The sequence below is a fragment of the Alligator mississippiensis genome, chromosome 11 (assembly GCF_030867095.1).
Source record: "Alligator mississippiensis isolate rAllMis1 chromosome 11, rAllMis1, whole genome shotgun sequence".
Lineage (NCBI taxonomy): Eukaryota > Metazoa > Chordata > Crocodylia > Alligatoridae > Alligator > Alligator mississippiensis.
The window spans coordinates 63,385,934-63,405,695 of NC_081834.1; the positions used below are offsets into that span (position 1 = coordinate 63,385,934).

General features: G+C 53.2%; 1 pseudogene; it reads right to left on the minus strand.

The window, feature by feature from the left end:
- Positions 1–1,358: 1,358 nt before the first annotated feature.
- LOC102564020 (DLA class II histocompatibility antigen, DR-1 beta chain-like) overlaps positions 1,359–19,762 on the minus strand; it is a 48,770-nt pseudogene continuing 30,366 nt past the window's right edge.

A 19,762-nucleotide genomic window follows, 5' to 3' on the forward strand; every position in this document is an offset into this window, starting at 1 on the left:
CAGACTGGTCATCTCAGATTATATTGTGACCATGCAGGGACATGAGACCTGTATTACCATTAGCAGGTTCAAGAAACAAGAACCAGAGATTCACACCTGCATGTTCAGTACCTTCACAAGCTCATGCTCCCAGTAGCTGATGTCCTCCAAAGCCAGTGGAAAGCCCTCAGGGCAGGGCCTCAGGGACTGCTCTGCTAGCACCTGCTGAAGGGGAAGCTGAGCACAACCTGTCCAGAGCTCTTTAGTGAGCCCCAGGGGGAAGGGGGCAAAGGTGACTTGAAGCGAGGCCTGTGGATCGCAGCAGGATTGGTGGCACCCCCTAAGTCAGCCTCTGTCACAGCTTCACTGCCATTTGATTCCTGATTGACACTGCTTTCCCCAAACAACTCCCACCACCAAATGTAGCAGCCATGGGCTGAGGGAAACACCAGCTGCAGTTAGGAGAGTGCCAGAGAACCTGATTTTGCTACACATGGCTGTAAATGCAAAGGGCTTTGGAAGTGCAGCTCCAGGGAAATGGAGCTCTGAAAAGGGAGGGCTCAACACACCGCACCCACTGGTGAGACAATTTATTGGTCACAAACACCATCACCCTCCAGGACAGATACCTGCTCCTTTCCAGTCCCAAAGGAGTGATCCAGAGCAGTAGCAGGAGCAATTACAATAGCACAAGCTTGAGCAAATGTGTCAAGGCACCCGACAAAATCCCCTCCTGCTTCTCTCCAACAGCTCTATGGGACACCCTGGGACCCCAGGCCAGTCTTACCAGATCTCAATTGTAACAAGGGGGCTACAAGCTCAGAGACCCCCCAGGACCACCCTGGCCCAAGGGTACAGCACATGTTCCCTGGGTATCGCTGGGCTCCTCCATCCTGTCCTTTCCTAACAACATGTTTCCACCGCTCAGGCTGAGGGTGATACTGGTCCTTTCTAGGGCATATTAGCTTAAGTTGGGGCCCACGAGAGTCTCGTTCCAGAGCGCTGTGACAACTGCTGGAAATGGCCTTGTTACAGCTCCCCGTGTCTCAGATCAGAGTCCCCTGAAAGTCCCCCAAAAGCCTGACGAAGGGTTTTTGAACCCGAAAGCTTGCTTAATAACTATTCTCCAACCATTTGGGTTGGTCTAATTAAAGATATCAAATTCACCCAGGGAACCTTGTCTGCCCAAAAGCAGTAGCATTGATGAGTGCAGATGTGGTGCAGGCTTAGGCAGATAAAGGGTTAATTCTGAGGAGTCAGCCCCAGGGATCCAGGTGAGGATGGAGGGAAAGTGAGAAGAGCTCCAGACACAGGGACAGGTGCCAGGAGACGGGGCTGGAGAATCACGCTGGGCAATGCAGGCCCTGAAGCTGCAGGATCTAACTGAGGAGCCCTGCAGGGAGAGAGGGGAGAGGCATCAGCACAGGGCAGGGACTAGTGGCACTGGGGAAGGGCCAGGTTGGGGATCTGACAGGCTCTAGGGCCTCTCTAGAGGCTTGTCTGGGGCCTCCTGGTGGAGAGATGCTTTTTCAGGGCCCAGGATGCTCTGACCCTGGGAGTAGCTCTAGGTTTGGGCTGAATGGCAGTAACGAGGAAGATAGTGACTCTTCCTCTTCCTCAATGCAAATGCTCCATGTTCCAGTTTCCACCCAGGGTGGGCAAATGTTGGGCTGAAAGGGCAGGGGAAGATGCTCCATGGACTCCCTGTACAACCTGTGGCCCCTGAGTGGGAGGGGGCTTCATAGGGGGGAACTGAGGTGGAAATTACCTGTTGGCTGGGAAGCCAGGCGGTGCGGAAAATAAAGAGAAACATGGTGAGAGTCTGGGCAGAGGCAGCCCCTTCTTGAGAGATCAGAGCTTCTGCCCTACCCTTGAGGCATGGAGCACACCTCATCATTTACCCCAAATCCCTCTTTAAAAACCTAAATCATGATCTCACCCAAACAGGGCTGGATAGAGGAGTTCACTGTGTTCACATGTATATATTCCACTGATCTGGATTCACTACTCTGTGCTCGGTCTCTATTTCCAGAGAACATTCAGTGAGGATGAATTCAACCAGGGTCACACTTGTGTGAGCCACAGTATCAGCTAGGAAGGTATGTCTGTATTTGCATTATGACCGAAGACAGGCAGGGACATACAGGCAGAATCGAGTCTCAGGAACAGCCCTAGTCCAGACCATGGCTATGCGCATTTTAGAGGAGTCCTTGCTATGTTTTTTGTTTCCACCAAAAGCAGCAATTGAAAATTTAAGGAAGAAGGAGGTGGTGAGGAGTGTCAGCAAGGAGGAAACTGATTCTGATTGGGACAGATGAAAGAGAAAAGATACTATCTTCTCATCTATCTGACTTGAAGCAGGAGAGAGGAAATGCCCTGAGTCAAGGCAGTGGCAGCTCTGCCTACCCATGTCCCCTGCTCTGCAATGCCCCCAAGAAGAGGGAGGGACAGTGGGATCCATCTCCAGGAGGTGAGAAGCCAGGAGGCCCCTGCCAGACTCCAGGGCAGCCAGGCCCACAAGCTGAGAACTTTGCCCCAAGGAAGCCTTAGCTCTGGCACCCCAGATATACCTCACTCACCTTTCTTGTTCCTCAGGTAGACGAGGAGTCCCAGCGCCAGGAAGATCAGCCCCAGCACAAAGCCCCCGACCCCCGTCAGCATCTTGCTCCAGGATGAGTCTGACTGAGCCTCTGTGGAGACAGGACCCCAGAGTTTTAGGGATGAGTTCAGTCTCTCACCCCCTGCTCACACCTCTGCTCCCTGTGGGGAAGGGGTCTGCCAATGGACAGCCCTTGTGGGGCTGCGCAAAGGGAGACGCGTCCCCTCCAAGATCTCGGGGGCTGCCCCAGGCTCCCAGTTCCTTACCCCAGAGCACAGTGACGGGGCCCGGCAGGCTGCTGTGCTCCACTTGGCAGGTGTAGACGTCCCCGCTCCGGGGGGTCATTTCCAGCAGCACCAGGATCTGGAAGGTCCAGTCTCCGTTCTGCATCAGCTCCGTGGACACCACTGCGGCCGTCTGCTCCTGCCTGTTCTTCAACCATTTGACCTCAGTCCTGCCAGGGTAAAACCCCGTCACGGAGCAAACCAGTGTGTCTGGGTGGGCCTGGGCTCTGGATTATGTTGGGGAGACTTTCACCTTGGGATTCACTGGGAGGGAAAGAGATGGAGAGAATGAGTTGGGAGAAAGAATGATTCCTCAATCACAGGAAGAGATTCTGTTCCCAACCCCTGCCCACCGCAGTTTCCCTCACCCCGATCTTTGACTTTATTTAAATCTTTACTTTGGTGCCACTGTAAAACCACTCTGTTTTCTCAAATGTAGCACATATTCTTTTCCCCAAGAACAGGTAATTGGGCTTTGCAATGTGAATCTTAACTGAGGAATATGTAAGAACCGTTTCTGAGCACATGTGTAAGTTAAATCTGCAGGGACTTTCAAGAAGCAGAGCAAGTGGGAGCCTCCCTGCTGCTACTTGCTTACTTATGGTAAGGAAATTGGGGGGGCTTTTTGTTGCTGCATGTTGTTGCTGCTGCATTCTGTGCTGCATGTTGTATTCAGGGGAAAAAAAAAAATTAAAGCTAATCTTTAATTGCACTTTCCTTTTTAGTTGCAAATGACCTGAATCCAGAAGCATCTTTCAAAGACCATTTTTAATTCAAGATGTCAAGGGGAGACCTCTCCATTTTGGAGGCCAAGCTCTATGGATGTGGCACCAAGCTTCCTGTCCTGGGTTAATGGTTTCCAGCTGCGGACAGCCAGGGGCTTTGCTTGGGAGTGCCAGAGAGTGGCAAAGATATCCCAGGTTTGGGACCTGGCCCTCGCCCCAGGAGACCCCATCATGTGTCTCATAAGCAGACGTTTGGGTTTCCCATTTGCTGCAGAAAAATGTGGATGTTCTCCTTTAAAGAGAAAAGGAGGCCAGGTAGAGGTGCAGCCCCGCATGCGAGTCCCCCTGGTCTGTCACTCCTCACCCTGCTTGTGGCGCGGCCTTACTCCACGGTGGCAGGGCTGCTGCAGAGGTGTTGGCGGCAGCGGCAGCAGTGAGTCTTGCCACCCTGCTCTACCCTCCTGTGCCAGGTCCTACCTGCTCGGCCACAAAGGCAATTCCTGCCTCATGGTGGTGGTCCAGCCAAGCTACAGCTTCATGTCCCACTGTGGGCACACAAGTCTGTGAGTGCATGTCCCTCCCCTATGCCACCCCAACTCATCACCTATACTGTTGCCTATGGCTAGGCACCTCCCCTGCCCAATACAACCCTCTTCCCAATATATTGGGGGGCTGTGGACTGGGGTAGGGGGAAGTGGATTGAAAGTGGGGGGCATCAGCAGGACTGCAGTGCGTGGCGGGTTGCCAGGAGAGAGGAGATCTGGTAGGGATTGGGGTTGTGGGTCAGGAGTGTGGGGCACCAGAGGGGATGGAGGTCTGTGGATCGCGAGTGAGGAGCACCACTGGGGATGAGGAACTGCGTTTCGAGAGTGAAGGGCACTGGTGGAGATGGGGAGGTGCAGGTCAGGAGTGAGGGGCATCGGCAGGACTAGTGGGCTGAGAGTCAGGATTGAGGGGCACTGGTGGGAATGGTGGGCTGTGGGTTCAGAGTAAGGGTCACTTGTGAGGATGGGGGAGTGCAGGTCAGGAGTGAGGGGTAGCAGCATGGCTGGGGGGGGGCTGCAGCTTGATAGTGAGGGGTACCGACATGTCAGGGCTGCTCAGTATTACAAAGCAGGTAGGGCGGGGTGGGGAACCGCAGCTGTCACCCACATCGTGGTGAGTGAAGGGGGCAGGGAAGTTCTGAATTTCCATGATGAATGACCAAAATCAAATGCCAAAATATAGAGGTATTTAGATGGTAATTTATTGTAATGACTGAGGCACTGGCTGGTTTCCAAATTGGTTTAAAACAGTAAATATCTCAATAAAGCTTGTCTGCAGCTGACACCTCTATATACAGGGGAGTTTCGTTTTAGTAATGGAAAAATGTAGATTTGCAGGTTTTTAATCACAGAAGCTGGGATTTTTAAACAGAGGACACCAGGATCCCTGCTCATCTGGATGAGATTTCTGTTATCCCCTGAATGCAGCGACTTGCCCCATGCCAAGAGCAACAAGCTTGTCTTCTCAGAGATGAGCGAGACCCTTCTGGTTTTCTTCCCTGATGGAAACGGGACGTTCCCCAGGATCTGGGCAGGCAAAGCTGTCTGGGCCCAGGAAACCCCCAGCTGTGGTGCCCCCTCCCACACCACAGGGACCTGCCCCCGCCCCAGGGAAAGGCTCCACAGGGCTGAGTCCCCTGGGTCCTGCCTGTGGCGCGAGTGCCCCTGCCTGGACCCACCTGCAGGCCTTGGGCAAAGCTCTTTGCAGGGACTGGTTTCTAGGGCAGGGAGCTCTGATCTCAGGCACTGGTGGATGCTGCGCAGCCGGCCCCCGGGACCAGGGCCCACAGCCACTCCCCAGCCAAAGCAGTCCTGCGAGTGGAGACAGGCAGAGCCCCTCTGACCCCACAGCTCCCATCACTGCATCGCAGGCCGTGCCTGGGCTCCTGTCCGTCCTCACCATGGGCGACCCCTGCGCCCCTCCCCCTCCCAGCCCTGGGGGCCTGATGCTCCTGGGTCACTTCTGCTACCCCTGGTGTGACCTGACTGCCCCCAGCTGCCCCTGCCCCAGGGAGTGTCCCTGCAGCTGCCCCATGGATCGTGCCCCAGCAGGGTGACAGTGTGACTCCCAAGTACAATCCAGCACCCAACACCTTCCCCCCCCCCCCACTGGGATCTGCAATCCTACCTCCTGCTGTGCTCCACCATCCCATCTTATTTCTTTTCCCTTCCCAGTCACACCTGCCCCTTCCTCTGCCCGCGCCCCATGGCGCAGCTCTGCCCCTGCCCTGGCGGCGTGGGTGGGGGCTGTGGGGAGCAGCTGCAGCTCCTGGCCCTCGCCCCCCACAGCCCCACTGCACACGGGGAAGGCGCCAGACCCCGGGGACACCGCGCTGCGGCCAGTGACACGGATGGTGTTCCCGTGCGCCCCGCAGGGCCAGGGGCTGTGGGCGATCACCCCAGGGCCTGGCCCTGCCTCTTCCCCACTGCCTGTTTACTGAACAATGGCCCCAGACTCTGGGGACTCACCGCTGCGGCCAATCACGTGTCTTTGCTCAGCCAACCCATAGTCATATCGGCAGAACTCACCTTTGTGCGTGTTGATAAAGTTCTCGTACACCCCGTAGTTGTGTCGGCAGAACGAGTCCATTTCGCTCCATGCGTGCTGCGGCTCCTCCTTCTGGCTGTTCCAGTGCTTGGCGTCAGGCTCCGCCCACACCGTGTCGGCCACGTGCATGCCTACATTGCTGTCAAAATGAACATCCTGCTGCCGGTCCCAGATGCAGCTGTACAGACACTTCAACTGCTGGGTGCCGTTGGTGTAGACACAGTCTGCCTTGCTCTGGAACAGGAAATGCTCTGGGGGGGGAGGGACAGCGAGGCGGGTCAGGGTCTCCCCCACAGCAGACCCCCGGGGGGCAGAGTGCCCGGGCAGTCAGTGCTGTGCTACTGTGCAGGGCGCTATTTCTGCTGGCCACTTTAAGGGCCTGAAGCTGGCAGCTGCCAGGTGCCTGATGAGGGCGGCCGTTTTGAATCTGGGGCTGCCCATATAAACAGGGTGGTTTTGCTTCTGGAGGTCTGGCAACAACATTGTGTGGCTGCTGAGATCACCTGGAGGTAAGGGAGGAGTTGTAGGGGAAGGTCAGGAGGCTCATGGTCCTGGGCATGACCTAAAACAGCACCCTGCCAGGAGTGGGCGGCCTGGTGGGGCTCCCAGTGGTGCGGGAGCGCCCAGGAAATGCCAGGTCAGTTTCCACTCCAGTGACAGGTGGGTCAGGGTGCCTTAACCCCGAGCCCTCACAACCAGGTGGGTTACCCCTGTGTGTAGGGTCTGGATGGTGGGCCCCAGAGAGAGTGTGAGGCCATAGACTCACGAACCTGTCTGAACTTCCCCTGACTGGTCAGTGCTGGGGCCAGGACCTGGGGCACTGACTGGCCTAGAGGTGGGCCAGGGCTCGTGAGCCAAAGGTCCCGGGAGGGTGGGGCCATACCCAGAAGGGGAAGCGGTTCAGGGAGCTGTGCTGCCCAGGATGAAGGCGGACTAGGCCACCAGAATGGAGGGATCACAGAGGGCTCCAATTAGTAGGATTCTGGAGCCCAGTGTGGGGGCCGGCGCTACGGATAATATCTGGATGCCATCTGTGAGGCTTGGGCTGTGGTGTAGGGGAGGATCAGAGCCGCAGATAGCGCCCCCTGGCATTGGGGCAGGGAATGGGCAGCCTCCCACTTAATTAATATTAATCAATTAACATCGCGACATGGCAGGCGAGAAGATGGGAGGTTAGCCCACTAGCAGGTGGACGGGCCACTGGGAGATTGGCCCCGAGAAGGCCCCCTGTTACAGGGACCCACATGGGATGCCCCCCCAGTCATCTGCAGCCCCTCCTGCCCTCCCCACCAGTGACCCCCCACCTCACACCACTGCCTGTGCAGCACCCAGGTGTCCATCGGGGGAATCACTGCTTTCCCCCCCCCCACACACACACAGCATTGCCCCTGTCTGTGCATTGCAGTACCTCCACACAGAAACACCCTGGTCCCTGAAAGCCGGAGATCATTTCCCCTTGCAGAAAACCCCAGAGCTGCCGTGGCTGTATGTCCTGCTGGACCCACCCCGAGCCCTGCTCACTTGGGGGCTCTGTACAATGAGCCACATAGATTGCCAGCACAGCCAGTGACACCAGCACAGCCCCAGCACAGCAGCTCCCAGCCCCTGGGATCCCACTGGTCCCCATCGCTGCGCAGGACACAGAGCTGACATCCCTTGATGTCCCCTAAAATTAGAAATACTCTGCCCAGAACTAAGCTTCAGCTCCCCCAACACACTGCCCCAGGCCCGGGGATAGGACACCCCAGTGGAGGGGACCAATCAGGATCAAGCCTGAGCAGCCTCATCTGTCACCAGGTAAAGCCAGGCTCAGCAGGGCTCTGCTCCACACTTGTCCCTGCTACAACAGCATCAGTGCTTGTCCCCCAGCACCTGCACTGGCCCCATGGCAGCTGGATGGTGCTGGGGGGAGGGGGGAGCCCAGGGTCCACATCCACAGATGAGTAAGTTTTGCTCCCAGGAACCCACCCCAAGGGGAAGCCCTGTCTCTAGGGCTCAACCACCTCAGGGCTCCCTCAGCTCATCTCCCAGATGGTTCCCAAACCCTGGCTTCTCCCTTCCCAGCTGTGTTTCCCCCTCACATCCTGTGCACCTGGACAGGGCTCCTCTCCACATGATACAGGCAGAAGCTGAGCCCCGAGTAGTCCAGTGCTGTGCAGTGCGATACATGGGCATCTGGGGCAAAGTCAGGACCCTTACGCCCAAGTCCCAGACAAGCTTCCAGACTGTGCACCCATCTCCTCTCCCTGTCTCTTTTCCCAGCCTCCTGTGACCACCCAGCCCTGAGGACAGAAGCAGCAACTGGGTGCTGAGAGTGGGCAGGAAGGGTGCGCACTGAGGAATCTTAACCACTCTGTGTGCAAAGGGACTAAAAAGGGGTGCAGGGCTGGAGGGGTTTGGTCACTGGGAAGGGAATTCTTACAGGGGAGGGTTTCCTGCCATTTTTGTGGCTAGCTGCTGGAAGGGAAGCCCCCCCGCCCCAATGTGGGAGGGCTTTTGGGTTTGAGGTCAGACTTTTGGTGATTCAAGGATGATTACAGGGTGCCCACAGGGCATTGGGGTATCCCTTTCCTCTTATTATCTTTGGGCATAGTTATTGCTCTAGGGCAACATGGGGTATTCTTAGTTTTCACTGAGATGTGTGCCTTCTCACTTGTAAACTGTGCACCTCCTATTTTGTGAATCCTGAGCCTCATATTTTGTGAACTTGCATTCCATTACAGTATAAAATCACATGAATTGCAATAAGACCCTTGCTTTGACCCCTAGAGTCCTCCCTTGTACATAGAGTATTTGCATAGGTATGTAAATAGTCTGTGCATAGTTCCTGTCACTATATATAGTGAGACGTTTCCTTACTAATGGTGAGGGCAGCATTCCTATTGTGCAGTGCCAGGGGAGGAGCAGCCCTAGCCCTGTATGCCCTGGAGCCTGGGATGGCCGTCTTCCATGTAGCTCTGGGTGGTTTGGTGGCCAGTCTTCTTGATGGCCACCTTCTCCTCCATCTTCTGGAGAAGATCCTAGCAGTGATGTAGTCTTCATGGGCCCTGATGGTGTGTAGCTGATGAACCTCCTCCTTGAGCTCCTGCACCTGGACTTCCAGAGCCTCCACTAGGGAGCACACCCCACAAGTTGGAGTGTCCCCATGTCTATCTGCCAGTGGCTATGCAGCCCTCAAAGCCCAGAGTTGGGCGCTCAGTCTGGGTGGAGACCTCAGCAGCACTAGGAAGCCTGCAGGCACAACAAGTCTTGACCATGTCAAGGAGTGAGACTATGCACCTACCTGGTCCCAGCAGCTACAGTTCGGGTTTCTGGGAGCATGATGGTTGCTTAGCTGTGCATCTCCGCCAAGGAGCAGGCCTGAACAGTGGGAGGAGTGGGCTGAACTCAATTGATCCATGGAACAGTAGATATGATTACTCATAGTTATGTTCATTAGGCATTTCAGTAATTTTTTAATCACTGGATGAAGAAGCTGCATTTTATTGAGTCCACTGGCAGTTCTTTAAAATGGGAAAAAATACCCCTTTAAATGCTTTTGGACTAGGACCAAAGTTTCAAAACTAGCCATTGGTTCTCTACTCTAAAATCAAAACAAGCAGTAACAGTCCACAAACACCTATTATAATTGAGTTCCCCTTGTTAGAGGTACATGCATCTAGGGTGCCTTCTATCATACCTCCTTTTGTTATGGAGATGGACACGTCTGCCCAATGAGTCAAAAACTATTGGACTATATAGATAATAAAACCAGGACAAGAAGATCATAACATAATATCATCAACTGATGCTAGTTTATTTTTTGACAAAGCAGTGAACACAATCCAACCCAGAGGTGAATGGGGAGGGGTGGGGGTATTCCTGCTCCACCCACACTTCGTAACCAATTGCTTGGCAGGGCTAGTCAAGCCATTTTGACAGAGACAGTTGACTTCAAGGCTCATTACCTTGTCCATGATTCCTGGTATTAGCTCTCCACTCCACAGGTGTTAACATCCCTCTCTCTTCTGTAATGGGTCTCACAGCTCCAGTATTGACACCAGGATGTTCTTCTTCAATGTTGCTGCCTGTTAGCCATTCCTGGCAATGCCTCCCTTCTATTTCAAAGCCTGGCAGACTGTTATTAGTTCTAGCTAAAATCCTTACCTCAGGTGTGGTCATGTTAGCTCAGGTGCAGAAATGACTGACAATTGGAGGCACTCAAGACACTCAAGAAGACTACATTTTGTTTTATGACTATGAATAAAATACTTTAATTGAAGTATGACTATAAGACTAATGGCAATATCTTCTGACTATTTTGACTGTTTCTTTGCTGAGTTCATTGTATTTTCCTTATCAGCCTACAACCTCAGTCAAGTGATGACGTTGCCGCTTGCCAGACAGGTAGGGGACGTGGGGCGCATTGGCCCCACTGTGCATCCCTTGCCTGCCTGACAGCAGGAAGCACACTGGTATTGTACAGCTGAGCTCCTCGGGCAAAGGCAGCAAGGCAGAGAGCCCCAGCCTACAGCAGGCATCCCACCTCTGCCCTGTGGGAGCCATATGCCCCCCTTCCCTCCCCCTTGGGTGTGCACCACTGCAGGGAGCCACACCACTCGCCCACACTTCTCTACAACCCACCCTGGCCCCCGGGCCCCATTCACCCCAGCCCCTGCCCTACACTCTCCCTCACCCCAGGGGCTTATGATCTGCTCCCCCGTCCCCTTCCTCTTCCCCCAGCCCCTTCCCCTCCACTTACCAGCTGGGTGCTGTCTGTGTCTCTGTGTGTCTGCTCTTCACTCCAAAGCCATAGCCCCCTAGCCCTGCTGCCACCTTTTACTCCTGACCTACTGTGCCCTGCATTTTTCCAGAGTGTGTGGGACCTGTGGCAGGCCAGTAGGGGGCGCTACTGCATTGAGCTGCCCACCTCACTGCGCCCGACCACCTTCCATGCTCCGAGTGCCTCCCTGGGGTGCCTCATGTCTGGCCCACCCCTTCCCTGGAGCACACCCGCTAGCCTGGGGTTCCCGCTGCCACCATCCAAGGCTCTGGACTCAATTCTGGCTCTGCGCACCTTGGAGAACGCAGGCCTGATCGTCCAATGGGTACTAGACCCAATACCAGCACTTGGGGCACTTCCCCAAGTCAGGGGCTTATTAGGGAAGCCTCCCTTAGTCCACAGACCTAAGGGGCCTCCTAGGCATAATTTCGACCCACCCCTCAATAAGTCTCCCACACCGGTCACAAGGAGAACTGTATTGTTTACAGTGAGTAGGGCGGGAACAGGGTAAAAGGTAGAGCAGAATCATGGAAATATCAGAGGAATCTCAGAGGGATCCCATAGAGCAAACCAGTGTGGCTGATGGTAGCCTTTTGATCTCGCATCTCATAGATTTCATAGATTTCGTAGACATTAGGGCTGGAAGGGACCTCGGAAGATCATCGAGTCCAGCCCCCTGCCCAAAGGGCAGGAAGTCAGCTGGGGTCATAGGATCCCAGCAAGATAAGCATCCAGTTTGCTCTTGAAGGTGTTCAATGAAGGCGCTTGAACCACCTCTGGTGGCAGGCTGTTCCAGACCTCGGGGGGCTCGGACAGTAAAGAAATTCTTCCTTATGTCCAGCCTGAAACGGTCTTGTAGTAGTTTATGACCATTCAACCTAGTCGTCATCCCTTGGGGCGCTCTGGTGAACAAACGTTCCCCCAGATACTGGTGGTCACCCCTGATAAACTTGTAGGTGGCCATCAGATCACCCCTGAGCCTGCGCTTTTCCAGGCTAAAGAGCCCCAGGGCTCTCAGCCTGTCATCGTAGGGTCTGCTTCCCTGACCTCTGATCATGCGCGTGGCTCTTCTCTGGACTCTCTCAAGCTTCTCCACATCCTTTTTGAATTGTGGAGCCCAAAACTGGACGCAGTACTCCAGCTGCGGCCTCACTAAGGCTGAGTACAAGGGGAGAATGACGTCCCGGGATTTGCTTGAAAAGCATCTATGGATGGAAGCCAGCGTTTTGGCCGCTTTAGTAGCTGCAGCATCGCACTGCAGGCTTATGTTCATCTTGTGGTCAATGATGACCCCCAAGTCTCTTTCTTGCATAGTGCTAGCCAACATAGCACTGCCGAGCCTATAAGGATGCTGTGGGTTTTTCTTCCCAAGGGGGAGAACCATGCATTTATCGTCATTGAACACCATCAGATTCTCATCCGCCCACTTGCTGAGCCTGTCCAGGTCAGCCTGGATCACCCGCCTGTCTTCTGGTGTGGATGCTTTGCCCCAAAGTTTGGTGTCATTGGCGAACTTGGCCAGTCCGCTTCTGACTCCAGTGTCCACATCATTAATGAAGATGTTGAACAGTATGGGTCCAAGGACAGAGCCCTGGGGGACCCCACTGGTCACAGGACACCACGATGAGTGACTTCCATCAATTACTACCCTCTGGGTCCGACCCCGGAGCCAATTTTCCAGCCAGTGGATCGTGGGGGACCCAAGGTGACAATTGGCCAGTTTCTCCAAGAGACGATCATGGGACACCAGATCGAAGGCTTTTTTGAAGTCAAGATATATGACATCAATCTCATCTCCCTTGTCCAGGTGATAGGTCACCTGGTCGTAGAAGGAAATGAGATTGGTCAAGCAAGACCTACCCGCAACAAACCCGTGCTGGCTATCCCTTAAGATGTTGGCGTCGGCCAGTCCATTAAGGATGGCCTCCTTAATAAACTTTTCTAAGATCTTCCCCGGGATAGAAGTCAGGCTGATGGGCCTATAGTTAGCCGGATCCACTTTCCTCCCTTTCTTGAAGATAGACACCACATTGGCTTTCTTCCAGTCTTTGGGCACTACACCAGAGCGCCAAGAGTTTTCAAAGATCCTCTTTTCAAAGAGGCTGGGGTATGATGCTCGCCAGCTCCTTGAGTACCCTGGGGTGAAGATTGTCAGGGCCGGCTGACTTGAAGGTATCCAGCTTCTCAAGATATTCCTTCACGAAGTCAGCATTAATGGAGGGCAGGGGATCACCCTCACCCGGACTTCCCTGTCCCGTAGCGGGCATGGGCGTCCCATGGGACTGATGAAAGACCGACGCAAAGTACCTATTTAACAGGTTGGCTTTTTCCTGGGTGTCAGTTGTCAGTTGCCCCATCTGGTTCAGCAGGGGTCCAACGTTGCCCCTGCTTTTCCTCCGGCTCCCCACATATCTGAAAAAGGACTTTTTATTGTCCTTGATGCTCAAAGCTAGCTGGAGTTCAGTTGCAGCCTTGGCTTTCCTGGTCTGCTCCCTACAGGACCGGACCAGTGCAGAATAATCCTCCTTGGAGGTGACTCCCATCCTCCATCCTTTGTAGGCCTTTCTTTTTAGCCTCAGGAGGTCTGCTAGGTCCCTGGAGAGCCAGGGGGGCTGCTGTGCCCTCTTGCTGCCTTTCCTCCGAGATGGAATAGACTTAGTTTGTGCATTGAGGATCGCTCCCTTGAGGAGCAACCACTCTTCTTGAACTCCCCTCTCCCTGCGGTCACGGTCCCTTAGGGCCTCACTGACAAGCCTCCTGAGCTTGTCAAAGTCGGCTTTCCTGAAGTCAAGGACTTCCATGTTGCTGCCTGACTTGCCAGCTTTTCGGCAGATGGTGAAGGTGATCCACTCGTGGTCGCTGTCACCCAGCTTCCCATCGATTACTTGGTCGCCGACTAGGTCCTCCCCTGTAGCCAGTACCAGGTTGAGCAGCGCTTTGCCTCTCATTGGCCCATAGACTTCTTGAGTCAGGTAGAGGTCATCCACGCACGAGAGGAAGCTTTGCGACCACTCAGATTTTGCTGAGTGATCCTCCCACGAGATGTCCGGATAATTGAAGTCACCCATGACAACCATGGTCCTAGAGCATGCTGCCTCAGCCAGTTCCCGGACAAACTCCTGGTCTAGCTCAGGACTTTGGGTGGGAGGTCTGTAGTAGACTCCCACCATTGTGTCCCCTGTGCCATGTTCCCCATGGATTTTAACTCAGAGGGTCTCCTCTGAGTTACTGTAAGCTAAATATCTAGTCTGATCTCAAGTAGCTTACTCGCATGCATCGTCCAGAGGTGGTTGGAGTTTTCCTCTAGAGGCAGGTCACTCTTGGAGCATGCGGTGATGAGGAGAGAGCCAGTTTCAGATTCACCTGGGTGACCGCATGGCTAATGGTTGCCTTCTTCCTGGCCCGGGCCTTTTTATAACCTCTCTGACCTCAGCAGCCCGGTCCAATTGAAGCTGCCAGTGCTGGCCACAAGCCAACCAATCTAAAAAAGCATCACTGGCTACCTGGGCTGGTGAGCAGGGCTTCCCTCCCCCTCCCCCCCCGCCCCGCAGGTGACCAGAGCATCCGCCTCCAAGGCACCAGGCTTTTTTCATGTGGGTAGGGAGGGAGATCCCTGCCCTGAGGAATTCAACCCCAGCCTCTCACGCTGGCAGAGACAGATCTCTGGAGAGGGGCACAGACGGTGGCATTTCTGCCACAGGACACCGCCCCCCTCGCCCCCCACAGTCTCTCACACTTTCAGAAACAACACCCCCAGCATACTCTTCAAAAAATAACATCTCATGATTTACGTGCCAATCTCTTGATTTTTGTAAGAGCTTGTCTAATGATTTTTGACACAGTGGGTTTGGTAATACTGATTCTAATAAAATTATATATTTTTTTGCATTCATTTTAAACTGAATAACATAGTGTTATCCACTAGAATATTAGCAAACGTCTAGCTCCCCCTGAACTGGAGAAAAATGTTGTATGTGTGATTTGCCACAACATCTGCACCCCTCTTCAAAATCCCCGATCCACCCATGATCTGAACTACTAAAGGTGATAATAAAATATGGTAAAAAGTTTCAGGATTTAAAACTAAGTCAGAACTCCTAGACATTGGTGTAGGACTAGATACACATATCTTTTATCTCTTTGTGTAAATACTTCATTAAAATACTTGAGGGAATATTACTGAAAAAAATGTCAGGACTCATAATACAGCTCAATTATGTTCCTTTGTTTGAGAGAATCCAAATTATAATATAATAAAGGGCTTAATCTCTTTGTTGAACTGTCTGCTTCTCTATCCATAAGCCTTTGGCTCTCGTGTGAATGCACTGCCAAGATAGGGTTACAATACATCTGGGTTTTGCTGGACGTATCCCTGCTCTGAGCCCTCTGATCACCATCCAGGAGAGTTTTCTAAATCTTCCCAAATGTCTGTACTCATAGGGACTGAGGGGCCAGGAGCTGCTGCCTGGAGTGGGGAGCAGGGAGGAAGGGGTGAGGAAGAGGGAGCTGGGCCCTGGCCAGTCTACCTGTAGCCATATCCCAGGGCAGGGGTGCCACAAGCCTCCCCTCCTCTTCCCTCCGGCCCATGCTGGGACTGGTTATAATCCATCACTGCCCGCACTAATCAGAGCAATTGCATTGCAGCCCAGGGAGGATGGGGACAGCTGGGGCTCTTCTGGGAGAGCTGGGGGTGGGGCAAAGGGGCTGTGGGTCGAGTGTATAGGGCACTAGGTGTGGGGGTGGGGCACTATACAGGGGGCACTGGCAGCCCCAGAGGCCTATGGGTCAGGAGTGAGAGGCACCAGCAGGGACAGGGGTGGGGGGCTCTGGCACTATAGCATGTCACTACTGTGGCAGAAATGCCACCGTCTGTGTCCCTCTCCAGAGATCTGTCTCTGCCAGCGTGAGAGGCTGGTGTTGAATCCCTCAGGGAGGGGGATCTTCCTCCCTGCCGACATGACAAAAGCCTGGTTCCTTGGATGTGGATTCTCTGGTCACCTGGGGAGGGGGAGGGAAAAGCCCCACTCACCGGCCCAGGTAGCCAGTGATGCTTTTTAAATTGGTTGGCTAGTGGCCAGCACTGGCAGCTTCGATTGGACCGGGCTGCTGAGGTCAGAAAGGTTATTTAAAGGCCCGGCCCAGGAAGAAGGCAGCCATTAGCCATGTGGCCATCCAGGTGAATCTGAACCTGGGAGAGGAGCTTCACCATCTGAAACAGGCTCTCTCCTCATCACTGCATGCTCCAAGAGTGCCCTGCCTCCAGAGGAAAACTCCAGCCACCTCTGGACGTGGTGGACCTCTTGTGTGAGTAAGCTACTTGAGATCCAACTAGATATTTAGCTTACAGTAACTCAGATGCATGATCAAAGGGCTACCTCAGCCATACTGGTTTGCTCTATGGGATCCCTCTGAGATTCCTCCGATACTGCTCTACCTTTTACCCTGTTTTCACCCTACCCCCTGTAATCAATAAAGTGCTCCTTTGTGACCGGTGTGGGAGACTTATTAAGGGGCCTCCTCGGCATAATTTAGACCCACCCCTCAGGTCTGTGGACTAAGGGAGACTTTCCTATTAAGCCCCTGACTTGGGGAAGTGCCCCAAGTGCCTGTATTGGGTCTAGTACCAAGTGGATGATCAGATCTGTGTTTTCTAAGGTGCGCAGAGCCAGAATTGAGTCCAGAGCCTTGGATGGTGGCAGCGGGAAACCCAGGCTAGCGGGTGTGCTCCAGGGAAGGGGTCGGCCGGATGGGAGGCACCCCAGGGAGGCACTCGGAGCCTGGAAGGTGGTCGGGTGCAGTGAGGTGGGTGGCTCAAATCAGGAGCGCCCCCGACTGGCCCTCCACAGCTACATCAGCGTAGCTGCTAAAAATAGCCTTGCACTGCTGGGATGGCGTAGTAACAGCTGTACTGTGCAGCATTCAGTATTTCCTAAAGCAAGCACTGAATGATGCACAGTAACAACTGATCATTGGTTGCACATGTAGATGCACCCAGGAGTGCCAGATTACAGAACAGGAGCAATTGTTTCGAGTTTCAAGTGAACTTTAGGTTAGTGTGAGGTAGTATGGATAATCTTAGTTATAGAAAGGTATAGATTGCCTCTTGTTTTCAAGATGGGATTACAAATTGAAAATAAGAATTTTTATTACCAATGTATTTTTAGTAGTGATCCTGAATCTCGTCAACCACATGTTGAGAACATGGCAGAATTCTTGAGAAAAAATATGTTAATTTTTGTAGGGGAGGGATGGATTTATACACCACTATATAACTTAAATATGTTGATTTATCTTCTATCACTGTACTCTTGTAATCCTCTTCGGAGTCTATGAAAATACTACCACCCTTATTATACAAACTTACCATGATCATTTTTTTTTCTCTGTTAATTGTGCTTTATTATTTTTATTACATAACACCTATCATTACACTTTAGAAATTTGGAATTTTTAAATATTTTCTTCCAGTTTGTTTCTTTGGATTCAGATAACTACACAGTTCTGTATATATAAAGAAATTAGGATCCACAACAAAACATGAAAAAGAAAACTAAGAGGATGATATAATACTTTAAAATGCTCATTGACCCACCCACCTGTTTCTGGGCCAACTGCCCACCTGCTCTCCTGCCATGCTTTAATGATACATAATTATAGTGTTATTAGGGGGAGGCTGCCCATTCTTGCCCGGATGCCAGGGGTGCTATCTGCGGCTCTATTCCTCCCCTACACTGTAGCCAAGCCTCGAAGATGGCATCCAGATTAATATTACCATATTTTTGTGCATATAGCCTGCCCACAGGTATAAGCTGCACCCACATATAACCCTCAGAAAATTGTATTTTTGTAAATTAGTCCATGTATATGCTGCACCCGTGTATTCCCTGCGGTAGCATATACATGGGGAGGTGGCACTGCCCAGACCGCCCCAGCTCCCATGGTGGCAGTGGCACAGCCCAGCCCCAGCCCCGGCCCCAGCCCCTGTGGCAGCAGTGGCACAGCTTGGCTTGCCCAGGCCCACTGGGGAGGCAGCGGAGCCTGCCCTGGCCCCAGCCCCGGCCCCCACAGTGGTGCAGCTCGGCCCCAGCCCTGGCCTTGGCCCCCGTGGTGGCAGCAGCACAGCCTGGCCTGCCCAGGCCCAGCGGAGATGTGGTGCAGTCTGCCCCGACCCCCGCGGCAGTGGCAGCAGCAGCGCAGCTGGGCCAGCCCCGGTCCCCGCAGCCGTGGTGGCACAGCCCGGCCTGCCCGGGCCTAGCAGGGAAAAAAAGTCCATTGATAGCCCACACACCCATATAGCCCGCTCCCATCCATTTTTTTTGTAAAATCACAAATGCCCCGCGGGATATATGCACAAAAATACAGTACTCCCAGCCTGAGACTGGAACAAACTGAGTTCCAAGTTATGCTCCATGCACACGGACATTCATACCACCTCTTCTCTCCCCTGCCCTGCTCCTCCTTGAGTGACCCCTCTGGACCATCAGGTTTCACTACTCATATAATGGCCTCACCATGCAGTCCCTTTGGTTCCTGCAAGTTCCCCTACTCTGTCCTACAAAGCCCAGGGCTTTGTGGTGAGCCCTGGGCTAATTCCACCCCATGCACCTCACTGGTCAATGCTAGATGCACACACAAGCATTTACTGGGCTCCCAGCCCTCTGGTTTCCCCCTCACTTGGGTTCCACTTCTGCCCCCTCACTGGGGCCCTGCACATATCCCCTCATTGGGCCTGCCCCTTCCTGGGGCTCCTTATCTCCACCCCATCCTTGGGCCATGGGGCTTCCCTCACTGGTGTGGACTCAGGTGGCTCTAGTCATGCCTGGCCCCATTGTACCTACAGTATTGTGGGAGCTAGGAGTTAAGGCACCCTGACTCACCTTTCAACAGGGTGGTAACTGACTGGGTATTTCCTTGGGGCTCCCACACCACTGGGAGCCCCACCAGGCCACCCACTCCCAGGTGCAGTTTTAGGTCATGCCAAGGACCAGAAGCCTCCATACCATCCCCCGAAGCTCCTGTCCTTACCTCCAAATGTAGCATTCAGTCTACATCTAAGCAATGTTTCTGCTTGGCCTGCTAGCAGTGAACAGCTCTGTTTGTATTGGTGGCCAAAGATCTAAAATGGCCACCACAATCAAGCACCTGCTGGCTGCTTGTCTCAGCCCTTAAAGTGGCAGGCACCAGCAGTGCCCTGCCACACTTATCAGGCAATGAAAGTCTGTTATTCCTGTTTATTTGTCTTGTAACCTTAACTCTTTAAAAACTAGTAAACTTTAATGTATTCCTTTCCTTGTGAGTTCTTTTGTGTTTCTTAACATAAAACTTAAAAGAAAAGTTGCAAGGCTCCTGTGTCCTGTATCGTTGAACCGGTATTTTTTATCTTTCTTCTATTCATGAATCTTCAATCAGCCTCAGCCCATTTCAACTCTCCTTAATCGATCCTCCAGCTGTCCGTCAGCTCTCCATTGATCCAGCTGTTGTTCTCCTCCACCTCAGTACACCTCCATGCCGCATGACTCCCCTCATTCCCATCCGGGTCTTTTTCTCAACTCCACCCCTCTCTGGGACCATTTTAACTTAACAGAGAAAACACTCCAGAAGCGTGGCTCCCAGTGAGATCTCCTGTCCCTTCCTGGCTCCTGCCTGCTCCCAGGCAGGATTGGTGTCATTTTTTTTTCTTTTTCACAGATAAATATTAGGGAACTTCTCTCAAGAGGACAGTAAAGTACTGTACAGGTCACCCAGAGAGGTTGTGAGCTCCATGCTTGGAGGTTTTTAAGACCTGGCTACACAAAACCTTGGGTGGGATGATTATTTGTGG